This window comes from Carassius carassius, chromosome 1 (genome assembly GCF_963082965.1).
Source record: "Carassius carassius chromosome 1, fCarCar2.1, whole genome shotgun sequence".
NCBI classification, from domain to species: Eukaryota; Metazoa; Chordata; class Actinopteri; order Cypriniformes; family Cyprinidae; genus Carassius; species Carassius carassius.
Window position 1 is genome coordinate 42,816,082 of NC_081755.1, and position 12,944 is coordinate 42,829,025.

At 38.4% G+C, this 12,944-nt stretch overlaps 1 protein-coding gene across 1 annotated transcript in view; it reads left to right on the forward strand.

Moving 5' to 3' along the window:
* Positions 1 to 9,879: 9,879 nt before the first annotated feature.
* The window catches only part of LOC132151652 (adhesion G protein-coupled receptor L1-like), a 167,030-nt gene continuing 163,965 nt past the window's right edge, over positions 9,880 to 12,944 (forward strand). The window contains exon 1 of the mRNA XM_059559925.1: positions 9,880 to 10,732. The gene's annotated coding sequence lies outside the window, so the exon portion shown is untranslated. The remainder of the gene's footprint in view (positions 10,733 to 12,944) is intronic.

Here is a 12,944-nt window from a genome sequence, read left to right on the forward strand (position 1 = left end):
ACATAAAACTATTGAAATTCAAGAGAAAATGTCAGGGTGACACTACAGTACTGATATCATAATCAAGACAGAAACATCAAAAAGTGAAATTCTTGAAAAGAAAACCTTGAGTACTTTGAAATTATCTCTTATTATAATTTCTTATACACACTACCGTAATAAAAAAAAAAAAAAAATTGTGTTGGTAAGGATTTCATTCATTCATGTATATATTTTTTTCATTTATTTTTAAAGAAGGCTCACAATTTATTTGATCAAAAATACAATAAGAACAGTAATATAGTAAAGCATGATTTCTATTTTTAAGTAACTGTTTTCTGTTCGAATATACTTAAAAATGTTATTTATTCTTCTGATGTGAAAAAGCGTAATATTCAGTAGGCATTACTCAAATCTTCCTTCAGAAATCATTATAATACGCTGATTTTCTTCTTCTTATTATTAATGTTATTTTTTATTATTATTATTATTATTTCTTTTTTTGTTTTAATTTAAAGGACCCTTGCAGACCCGCATGACTATTATACTACTCAAAAATGTAATGATGTTTATGTATTAAATTTTTGTACCTTTATCTTGGGCCTTCTTATTTGTCATTGAAATTATTTTTTATATAACAGTTGTTAGGTAATACTAATACATTTCAGTATTAGATTTTTTGTTGTTCTTGTTGTGAAATCTGAGTCCTGAAGCAAAACCAGCTGAGAACCTCTCGTCCTGATGTAATGGCTTTGAATATTCATGAAAGTGCTCTCACTCACAAGCACACACACAACAAGGTGAGTTCAGTCTGATGCACAACGCTGTGATTCACGTATTTACATGGCAAAAAATATCGCAGCCCAAAAACTGCAGAACCCGACACATTTTCATTGTGAGCAATGCTGGTTCTGTGCATTTTGCTTAGACTGACAGTGGACCCCTGTATATGAGGTTCACTGGTTTTCCTTTAGTAGCAAAAGAAGCGAGGCAGTTGTGGGGAAATCAGATACGGCGGTCAGGCTAGATTTGCACTTTGAGTGTATTTTAGCTTGTAACTTTAAAACCCATTTCTGCTTCCCTGACTTTTCATGTCTCTTGATACACCCTACTCATCTGGCCCGATCAGTCGGTCCCAGCCCACTTAAATACAGACACCGACCTGCAAACGTAAGCACATTCTTACACTCTTACACGCATATGCTAGCAGAAGCCTGCTGCGCTCCGCTAATATGCACCACACAGGTGGGAGCGAGCACAGAGGAAGATGAGTGAAGTAAAGAAGTGATGATAGCCATAGAGCTGAGAGATTATAGCATTTACTGCTTATGGACATGTGCTTTGGGGGTCTCGCTTCTTCACTAATTGTAGCTCATGACTAATTGGTGTATTAGTGAAACATGTAGCAAGGTGCTTCCGAAGGCTTCAGGGGACACCCGGAGCTCATTAGACCCTCATATTCCGGCCAGAAGAGGTTGTTTGGAAAAATAAAATAACTATTTCAATTGTTCAGGCGAGGATGGCAATTAAGAAAGTGCATCATTTTTGAAATCAGAGGAAATATCGTCTCGTGTAGGCGTAATTTACCTTGGTCTCCGATGCCTTATGTCCAATTATCACTGATCCACCACAAATTTACCACAAATGTACTCGAGCACACGGAAGGCACATGGATTATGAGGATCTGTCGGTGCTTGTGCGTCTAAGTGTTGGCTAATCTCAAGCACAGCTGTCACAAGGTGGGTTATGAAGTCTCGATGTGATGCTCAAGTACGGAGCAGATTGGAATCTGCCTTGTTGTACTTGACCCCGACAGTGAACAAATGTTTGAGAGACGGTGCTAAATCCAACCCGTGATTATCCCCATCATGCTCCATCTATTCCACAGGTTGCTTCTCTAGCAGGCAGAGTTAATAGCTGGAGTATTTGACATGAAGAGGAATTAGGGGAAGTCGTGGCCTAATGGTTAGAGAGTTGGACTCCCAATTGAAAGGTTGTGAGTTTGAGTCCCGGGCCGGCAGGAATTGTGGGTGGGGGGTGTGCATGTACAGTTCTCTCTCCACCTTCAATACCATGACTTAGGTGTCCTTGAGCAAGGCATCGAACCCCCAACTGCTCCCCGGGCGCCGCAGCATAAATGGCTGCCCACTGCTCCGGGTGTGTGCTCACAGTGTGTGTGTGTGTGTGTTCACTGCTCTGTGTGTGTGCATTTCGGATGGGTTAAATGCAGAGCACAAATTCTGAGTATGGGTAACCATACTTGGCTGAATGTCACTTCACTCATAGTAGGCCATTGTTGGGCTGAATGGATATTAGAGTGGGGATACATTTAAGGCCATCACTTAAGTCTGGTATTCATTGATTCATTGAGGTGATTCACCAGAACGAAAGAAAGAGTTGTAGTGAAACTTCTCTCTCTTTGAAAGGAGGACCTACCATTTGACCCCAATCGGTTGAAGCGATTTTGCTATGGAAATATAAATGATGTTGCATGGAAAGACAAAGATGAAAAATTACTGAACTAAACACACTTGGTGAGACATGAATGTGATAGAATTATATTTTCTTTCCAATGCCTAATGTTGAATTGGTGAGAGATTCCAGGCTTCTTCACACCGCCTTCATTTCTCATCCCACTATCCGGCCTCAATGTCTACTTCAATTCTCGTCTTTCAACAATATCTCCAGCAGGACCACATTGATCCCACTAAAACCGACTCATTTCTCCTCCCCGAACAATTTACCAGCAGTAAAACTAATATTGTCTTTAATCAGATGCAATTAGGGCTCCAAGTTAAGATCTCCTTCCAATTAAAACTCATTATGCCCTTAATGACATTAGAGGGGTTTTCTGTTGCCGCTGCTCATTTAGGCAGCTCAGTGGCAGGGTGTGGGTGTTGTCAGTCGAATCAGAGTGACCCTATGGACTGATGATTGCTTACAACACTGGCTCCTCACCAGCTCGTGGCAGCCAGTTAAGCTGCTGCTAGACTTTATAATTGGATGCGTGTTAGTGGAGACATGGAGCCAGCTGGACTGTGAGTTCTCTCTCCTCTATAACATCCCTGCTTATATTATATTTTGCACGCTTTCCTGCTTCTTTACCCCGTCGAGACCACCCACATTGTTGTCTCTGTTTGCTCAATATTCTTTGTCTGGCCTCTGTGTCTAATATACTAATATTGGACACATACATTCAAGCTCTCATTCATTTATGAGGTCATGGTGTGCATGAGGACAAGGGCAAACAGTGGCGCCATGTGTGGTCGAGAGCATTTTTGGTTGCTGTCCATGGTTCTGAATGAGACCGTTAGATTGCAAAGGCCCTGGTATACTTTCTTTTTTGCTCTTTCCTCAGGGGTTAAAATAAGTTTGTATGGAAGCTTGTTTCCACCATGAAATAAAAATAGTAATAATAAAAATCTAATTGTGTGGGTTTTTTTTTAAGAAACAACTCCAAACGAAAAAATAAAAAAATCTAACTAGCTTTCTAATCTTTATGTATTCTATTTTATTTTCATTTATTATACAATTAACAAAACCAAAAAGGACCTCTAACACTAGCTTGCTCTATTCGTTTTCTATTCTATCTGTTTTCTTTTTATTTATTATATTATTAGGCATGGTTTTAGGCTAAGTTTAGTCATGATTTTGCTTAGCTTATCCACTCAGGATTCTTCACTGTTTTGGGTCTTTTGGGTAATATTGTTATGTCCTGCGTGACGCTATAAAATTACAACGAGAAGCAATTTGTCCACACCAGATGCGACGCACCAAAATCAATTACAAACCACAGCCAATCAGAAGAGCGTGTGGGTGGGTTGTTTCTCTGCAAGCTATATCTTGCACTCTCAATGAAATGGAAATGGATGTACCTAATCAATTTAATAGGAAAGAAAACCATTTTAATGTTATTTATAACAAACACTCAGATGTATACACTGACTCATGCAGTCTTTATCGTGGAATATTCTTGTTTTTTTTCTTGTTTGTAGTCTTATTTTCCTTTTATTTAGTTTGAAGGTCTGAGGTTCCATTGTCACTTTCATTATGGTTATTAAAGTCCCTCACATTGATGTTTGAAATATAAATTAAGAATATATTTAAGAATTTATAAAGCATCTAAATAGTATCTGAGATTATAATTGTCACTGGAACAGGGTTTTTAAAATTACCTAAAACTAAACCATAAAAAAGCATTTATTACTAAAAAAAAAACGAATAAATAAATAAATAAACCAGTTCATCAAATTGCAAAGGCAAAATTTCTCATTTTTTTTAATTCAACTTGGTCCACTTAAACTAAAACTAGGAGTAAAAACAAACAAACAAAAAAACTTAACACAATTGTCACAACAACTAAACTTAAAATGTATAAATAATAATAATAAAAAAATAATAAAAAATCTTATAAAACTAATTATTTGTTTCTAAATAACTCTGCATTGGACACACATTTTGTATGTTCTTTTCCCAGCTGTGGCACCACAGAAATAAAAAAGTGTGCTCTCCGTGGTCCTGAAATAACATACTATTTTGTCTGAGCTATCCATGGTCCTGAAAACGAGTCCTATAATATATCAAAACGATTAAGACTCATCTCTGGTTGCTGCTCTTTAGTAGCTGGACTTGAGAAAGATGAATAAGCGTAGTGCATCCCCTTAGAAATGAGGCACCCCGATGACCCTGGATTAAATATCTTTATGGAGCTCTTCTCTACTGCTCTTTATGTAATTCACAAAGACTGGTAACAAGCAAGGTCATCAAAGACAGTTCAGCAAGAAATTGCAGGGAAAAGCCCTACCAGGCACTATGTATTGCCTTACTACAAAACCACTGCAGTAAACACACCATACGTGAATTTTAATATGACTACAATGTCACCGTCTGTGACATCCTCAGTCCCATCTGAGTGATTGCACTGATTCAGAAGGCTGTTGTCGGATAGAGAGGGAGTTGTGGAATATGTGTGCTTGACACCAATCTGTGATAATTACCAGAGGGGCCACCATCTCTCCCGCCTCCAATTGCCTTCTGCTGTCAATCAACAAGTCATTTTAGATCACAATGAAGTTATGGGAAAAGATACAAGGGAGGCCAATGGGTATAATTGAAAATAATTGAGCATGCGGCGGATTCGAAGAGTCGCCTTTGCGGCGCTCTCGGGAGGAGTCGTGAGGAGAGGTGACTGGAGAGAGTGTGCATAATGAACACAACAAAGCATCTGATTTGATCCTTTCCACCCTGGAGGACATCAGCAGCTTATCGGAATAATCATACGCCACATGTCTCCATGTTGCACACGAGGGAACGGAAATGGACCTTTGATCTGTAAACCTAAAGTGCTAGAAGCTGCATGCCAACTCGGCAGCCTGGGGGCTTTTGCATGGGAGAGATGCAGGAATATGAAGAGGATGCGGAGAAAAAGTGTCTGGGCGTGTGTCGCAGTGCATCCACGTGCAAGGACGAAATCGCTTATATTTAAAAGAATGCTCCACTCAAACATGAAAATTAGCCTTCCAAGATGTAGATGGGTTTGATTCTTCATCAGAAGAGATTTGGAGGAATTTAGTATTACATCATTGTGTTTGTAAGAAACAAATCCATCATTAAGGCTTTTTCTGGAAAAAAATACCAGTCCATAATCCATAATAATTCTTCCTCCTGTGAAAAAGTCCTTTAACTGTTGTCCTATCACAATAAAATTCACCAACATATTTGTTTAGAACTGTTTTTGAGTGCTTTCACTTGGAAAAGGTGCTCGATCGGTATATATTAAAAAACCTCTTAATAATGGATTTATTTTTTACAAACATGCAGGTTTTTTCACAAGATGTTAATTGATGGACTAGAGAAGCATGGATAACTCATTGTTATGGCACCCATTCATTGCAGAGAATCCATTGGTGAACAAGTGATCAAATTCTTAATTTCTCCAAATCTGCTCTGATAAAGAAACCAACACATCTACATCTTGGATGTCTTGAGTTTGAGTAGAGTTTATTTTTTTAGTGAACTACTCCTTTAAGTGACTGGAATGCTTGGGAATACATGTGGAGGTGACGCACAGCATCCAGAAATGCACTTCCCACCAACACACACACACACAAGCGTGCGTGCGTGCATGTGTTTCCTCTGTCCACCCCCACCCACCCACCCCGTACTCGAGAGCTACTTACCTTCTACTGCTTTTGAAAAAAGGAAAATATTTCTCTGTGCAATTTGCATTTCCATATGCTGGCACTGGCGCCACGGAAAGTGGATAATTGGGCTTATGGGCAATGCTGGTGAGAGAGGAATAGAGAAGGATAGAGAGAAGGCCGTCTGAAAAAAAAAACGCAGCCATTACTGGACGTTTTTTCCCCCTCCCCACCACCACTCGTCATTTCACCATCCACCTCTCAACCACTTGTGTTGCTGAAAAGATTTACCTTGGCCTCCCATTTTCACTCTTTCTGCACAATTCCCTCCCCCAGTCTTTCTCTCGTGTGCACACGAATGCTCTGACTTTCTCTCATCCATATTCATCCAGCGTCTCCCTTGCTCCCTCTGTCACCCACAGCATGGCGTTAATACACCAATTAGCCCTGAGAGCAGATAATGGACTATTTCATATTGCAAAAGAGAAATAGAAACAGATCGAGAGAGAGTGAGCGAGAAAGAGCGAGTGAGTAGCAGCTAGGTTTTGAGGTGCTATTATTTATGAAGATTCACCTGTCAGATGAAGGGCATCGATGATCGCTGATGGAAGATGAGGTCTTAAAGTGGTTAAGTAGAGCTTAAGAAAGCCATTGTATGATTGTTTCTTTTCTTGGGTCTTCCTCTTCTCAAGCAGTCACATTTTTCCTTGAAATGAGCTCTCACCATGAGCAGGATGAAGCTCGTCTGAATCAATATACCATATCTAATGAAATCTTGGCATTAAAGTAGAGAAAAACATGACATGTGGAGAGCTCTTCTCTTAGTTTGGCACTCATCGCTGTGTTCTTTTACTATGTCACACAAAACTAAGAAAAGTTTAAGCTTGGAATCTCTCCAGGTATTTTAGTGACCTTTGCATCTTAAGATTTTGTTCTAGTTTGCTGAACAGAGAGAAAGGCATGTGTGTGTTTGTAATTTGTGTGTAGTGGTTAAAACCTTTACAAATCCCCCAAATCAAAGTATTAAACTTTTTGTTTTGGGCATGAGTATTAAACTAATCTTGCACTGGATATGAATGATACCACCAGATATTACAAGTCTGGCCAATACCGAAAAGCTGATCATACTTTTCAAGGTATGGCTGATGATAAATGGCTGATATTGAAATTCTTTATTTAAGGCGTCTTAACACAGCCAGCCGAGTTAAGGCTTCTCTGTGCCAGCGCAAAATTAAATGTAAAAAAGCAATGCCACATTAAAGCCAGACTAAATGTTTTCTGTGTGAATTTACAGTGTAATAAAATTAATTAATGTTTTAAATAATTCCATGTGAGTGCTAGATGACAGCAAAGGTAATATATATTAAAAAATTGGGGAAATAAATGTACACTTTGAATTAAAATATTGGATATTTAAATGCACATGCTTATTTACAGTGTTTTGTATTTGTATTATATTTGCCATCATCAAACGTTCACAATGTACTATTTAAGATAAATTACATTTAATATAGAATTTACATTATTAATATCTGCTGATATGGTATTGATATACCTTCTATCCTTAAACTCAAATTGAGCAGAGATGTTCTATTACAAATTATCTTTGACTAATTTTCATGATTAGTTTTCAATTGTCATGTTAAGGAATTTATTTACAGTAATGTGTGGATGGATGGAGAGAGAGATAGAGAGAGAGAGAGAGAGAGAGAGAGAGAGAGCTTAGATGACCACCAATCTCTTCCAGCATTTCACTTCTGTCAGATTTATAGTTTGTATTTTTATCTAGGAAACGTACCTATTTAGGTTGCACTTTTCACAGTTGAAATATCAAGGCTATGATTGGACAAATCACAGCATTTGACTTGTTTTAACCAATTTTAGTAAATTTACTTAACGTCAATTGGTTAGAAAACTGTATTTCATCAGATTTTGGAACCCACTCTTTATCAACAGCAGGATGCAAGGTCACAAACATATACACATGTCTGGAAATACGCAGCTGAGCGATCAGTTTCACAATGCAAATGGTCAAGTCATTTCACAGTGGAGTTGCTGTGTAATATAGATGTCATATTATTATCTAAAGAATGTTACTATAGAATAGTACTACTTCCCTACTATATTGCCTACTCTCTCTATATCTCTCTCTCTCTATTTCTAGTGCTATAGATGCATACACTTCATGTCCATTAAAGTTATTAAATTCTATCCAATGGATATACTTGACAGTTGAAAAAAAGAACTGCTTGAATTTGAGCTACTTGTTTGGTATAATTTGTAGTATTTTTATTTCCAAACTAAAAATGTATGGCTTTTATCAATTAAGAGCCACGGCTCTTACTTTAACAACAAGAATAAGTCGTATCTGAATTAGGAATGTGAAAGGTTATAAGTGACTCACTGTATCATTCACTCAGTCGATTCATTCAAACACTGATTGATTCTGGAATGGCATTACTGTGTTGTCTGGAGACACGACTGCTTCACGACTGATTCTGACTCCATTTGTAACTATATTTGTTGGTGGAACAAAAATGATACTGGTGATATGATGACTAAAATGAAAGTTATACACAATATTTACCCGGGCACCATCATAAATGGCTTTCCACTGCTCCCAGGTGTGTGTTTACGGTGTGTGTGTACACTTTGGATGGGTTAAATACAGAGCACGAATGTCACTTCACTTAACTTCACTTCATATTACTTTAACTTACTCAACTGTTTTTAAAAAGCAATAATAATATCAGCACAACTGTAACTACCTGACAGTCTAAACAATGGCAGTCTTGTTTGTGTGACATTAGTTGAATACATAGACTAAAAATACATATGAGTGTGTGCTATGAAATTGGAATGGCAAGAGTAATAGGAAGCAGAGAGGACATTAAATCCTCATAGATTATCTAAGAAAATCAAAAGTCTAGGCACATATTACTGCTCTCTTGTCAGGGAAAATGGTCCGTTGCTCTGGCCAGAACTATTGAAAGAAAAAGTCATTTGGTAATGAAAGGAAAATGTAGGCTATCCTGTTGACTTTGAGCCAGTTTCCTCTGATTTGACAGTTAATGTGATCATGACTGCCCTTCAAATAGAGCACTAACCAAATCCCTTAAGGTCAACACTGAATCTTAACGAAACGGGCTGTCACAGAGGACACTGGCATAGGCCAACTGTAATTGGTATGCAGCCTATATATCATAGCTAACATGTGTGTGAGAATTAATTTTTACAAATATATTTAATCATAAGTCTTTATTGACCACATTTCTCAGTAATGATTAGTCTAGTGACTCTTGATTAAAATTGATTTCAAAAAGAAAATGTAGCACTTTACAGCTACATTACATGTTGCATGTATAATTAATTACTATACATCCATACTAATGTGTAGTAGAAATTATTGCATTGTGGTTATTATTTTAAAGTCTGTGTTCTAACACACAATGGCAATAGTTTAACAAGTGATTTTTAAGCATATATTTTGTGAAGGGAAAGAAATAAGTAAAAAATGTTAAGATGTTTGTTTGTCTAGAAGGAGTGTAGACTGGAGGATTATTATCACTTGTAACAAACCACTCCCCCGACAAAAGCACCGCCCCTTTCCTTTACACTCAATGCCGCCCTCGAACAGACCCCGCCCACTTCAATACACTCCTAAACAGTGAAAACTCAACTGAGAGGCGTCCCACACCAAAATCCATTTGCATAATCACACAATATCACCCCACCAGACCATGCTGGACAGCAGACTTCAAGACATTTGTCGGATCAGTCAGGAAACCTTCATATTCACAACAGCTACAGTATTCGTTTAAATATAGCAGCCTTAAAAAAATAAACTGCTTGTAAGCAGTCCTTAATTATTTACCAGATTGAATAAGTCAGTGAATCAGTCATTGAGACTGATCAATAATACATTGTCATTTTGCGCACGGTCACACAGGGTGCAAATTAATAAACCTGGATATGGTTTATTAATTTAGACGGGGTTCTGATACGAAATCAGTCGGTGTGCTGTGAAAGAGAGATACATCGACGTTACGCTTCTTCAGACGGAGGGAGTCAGAGCGACTGCTGGTTTCGAGGCGGGAGGACACATGGGTCGACACCGCAACCTTTCATTTTTGCTCTAATGTGTGTGTTAAATACGACAAGGAATCCGGCATGAACACTTACGGGCTTTCCAGCGTCCACTCCTGACGTCTCTGCCCCTCGGTGTTTTCCTTCTTGGATTTGGCCAGACGTTTCGCGTCATGTTCAGTGCTGAAAACGGGACTGCGGGCGATATTTTATTCGCTCATTCGCGTCTCATGTGGACTTGCTATCAGTGAGTCGCGTGTCAAACATCGCATGACGATGCGAGTTGTTGTTTTGTTAGGATTTTGACGCGAGCGCGGTCATTTGAGTTGTAACTTGACATGTCGGATTGTTTTTCGTCGTTTTGTGCGTCTTTATCACGAATGTTCTCCCTCCGTTAATTCTGTGGACTGCTCCATTCGTTTCTTATCTGCATGCATCCGCATGAAGAAGGAGAAAACGCCAGATAAACGACAGGAGGACTGAAGAATGAATGAGATTCACTGAAGATCAGGAGGAAACGCAGTAAGGTATGGACCCGAGGTTTTTTATGATGGTTTGGATATGCTGCAGGAGGACTCGGCACGGATATCTCAGTCACCTCTGGCATGTAACGAGGTTTATTTATTGGTGTTTTATTGATGTTTTATGCTGATGGATGTAGACCACGCGCACGCTCCTGATACGTCAGACACAAATAAGCGCGTAATGATAGATCCGCACGGGTCATTTATATCCCACAAAATGTCAAATCTGACACTTTGATTCAACTATACACTAACCTTTAGAATTCATTAATAACCTGCATGTTTTTATGTTATATGTAAAGTAGATACAAATACGTGTGCGTTTAAATCATCTAACAGTGACAGATGAGATGACTGTCGTTATTGTGTTTTGTTTTGAGTCAGAAATCGTATTGAAATATTTGAGCACATGTTGCAGGTACTTGCAACGCAATAAACGGCGACACCATAAATTACGCAGTTTTATTTGAGCTAACCTTTATTTAAATGGACGTTATGAGATATCGTGAAATGAAGAGCCATATTCAGAAAGATAATGGCTTCTTATACCTCTATCACGTATCATCTATATCACATTTCTGTTCTGAAAAAGCGCGTTTTACCATTAATATCTAATTATATGTTGTGGGCCTGCAAGAAACCTCGAATTAAAGCACTCTAGTGTTACATGGTATAAAATAATCCAGTGCTCGACCTTTGCATGTCTTGAATGAACAGGCCTACTTGAGCAGTAATATAATCATTAATGTCACTGTATTTACACATTAAGGTAGATAAATCACAAGAACACTAAAATATTAGAGTCAAATCTATGCAAAATAGCACATTGCTTTGTGCTGGTAGGAAAAGTGAACGGCTGGGTGACATTCAGGTAGCCTAAATGGACACGACTGGACCAAAGTTGAATCTCCTCAAAGCAGCAGGTTCCATTTTAAACGTCACGCCTCGGTGCAAGCAGAAGCCTCTTGATGTTGGTTTAGGTCTAAAATGCCAGTGCTCCGCTTCAGGACTGGTTCACTGCCAAACACTCTTTCTGAACAGAGCGAAGGATTTATGTGTCTCTGTCCAAGTGTCAGAACAATTATTCTAAGCTCCGAGCAGATGAATTATAGTCAAGCATTAGCACAATATTAATGATAGCTCCCATTTTTATATTGTGGCAGTAATCATTGGAGAAATTTATTTGAGTCGTTTCTCCTTTGCTTTTGCCAAAGTGGCCAGTGCTCAGCATTTCCTGTGTATGATGAAAAGGGTTTGATAGATTGGCCGCATCTGTGTCTTCTTTATTTTGGCAGAGCTTTAACGGCAATGGTCTGGATTTGACATATGGATCCACATAGTGATTCAGTCAGAGCAACATTATTGTCAGATGCATAATTTGTTAGCTTATTTTACCGTGCCTTGAAACAACGTCTGTGATGCTAAAGCTTCCAACGATGGTTTTATTTCCCTCACAATTTTAAAGAAAAGAACAAGGAGGAAAGTACAAAGTAAATTGTATACAGCAGTATTGCTCATGGACTACTGGGGGGAAAATAATTAGAATTGTTATAGTAAATGTGGAATTTTTTTCCCTTTATTTCTTTATTTATATTTTTCGTGAAATTAAATGAATTTCTCTGTTATGTGAAAGAGTGCATCACGGTATTTTGGATATTTTTGTGCGTCTAACAGAGACAGCAACAGCAAGGTTCAGGTGATTTTTAATCAGTGACGAAGCTTGTTCTGTGTGCTTTCCACTAAATACAGTTTGACATTTCCCCACGGTTTTCTTCCATATATCTTTAAACAAACAAAACCTTTGAGAACTGGGACTTGCACATTGTCCTGGTTTGACCTTCTGGATTGAAAGTTATGGAGAGCGCTTGTTCACGGCATTTAACGCTCCTTTGAATCATACCGTCTCTCAGTTTTCTATCCTCCTCAAGTGCACTATAGCTGCATTAAGCAAAGGTGTGTGCAGATGGTCCAGGCCAGCTGCTGAGAGGAACATATCATTTTTATTTTCTCTTGTTCAGTGCACCAGTGTCTCATGAGTGCACAAGGCCTTTGCTTTTTGGGTTACTGTTTTATTTTCTTTCTCCTTTTTAGAACAGATTCAGACCTTTGTCTCCTTCTGTTCTCCTTCTTTCTCACTGTCTGTTTCTCTGTATCTCTGGGCCCCCACTGGGTTATGGTATTGTTATGCTGTCAATCATCCAGTAGTGTAAGATTT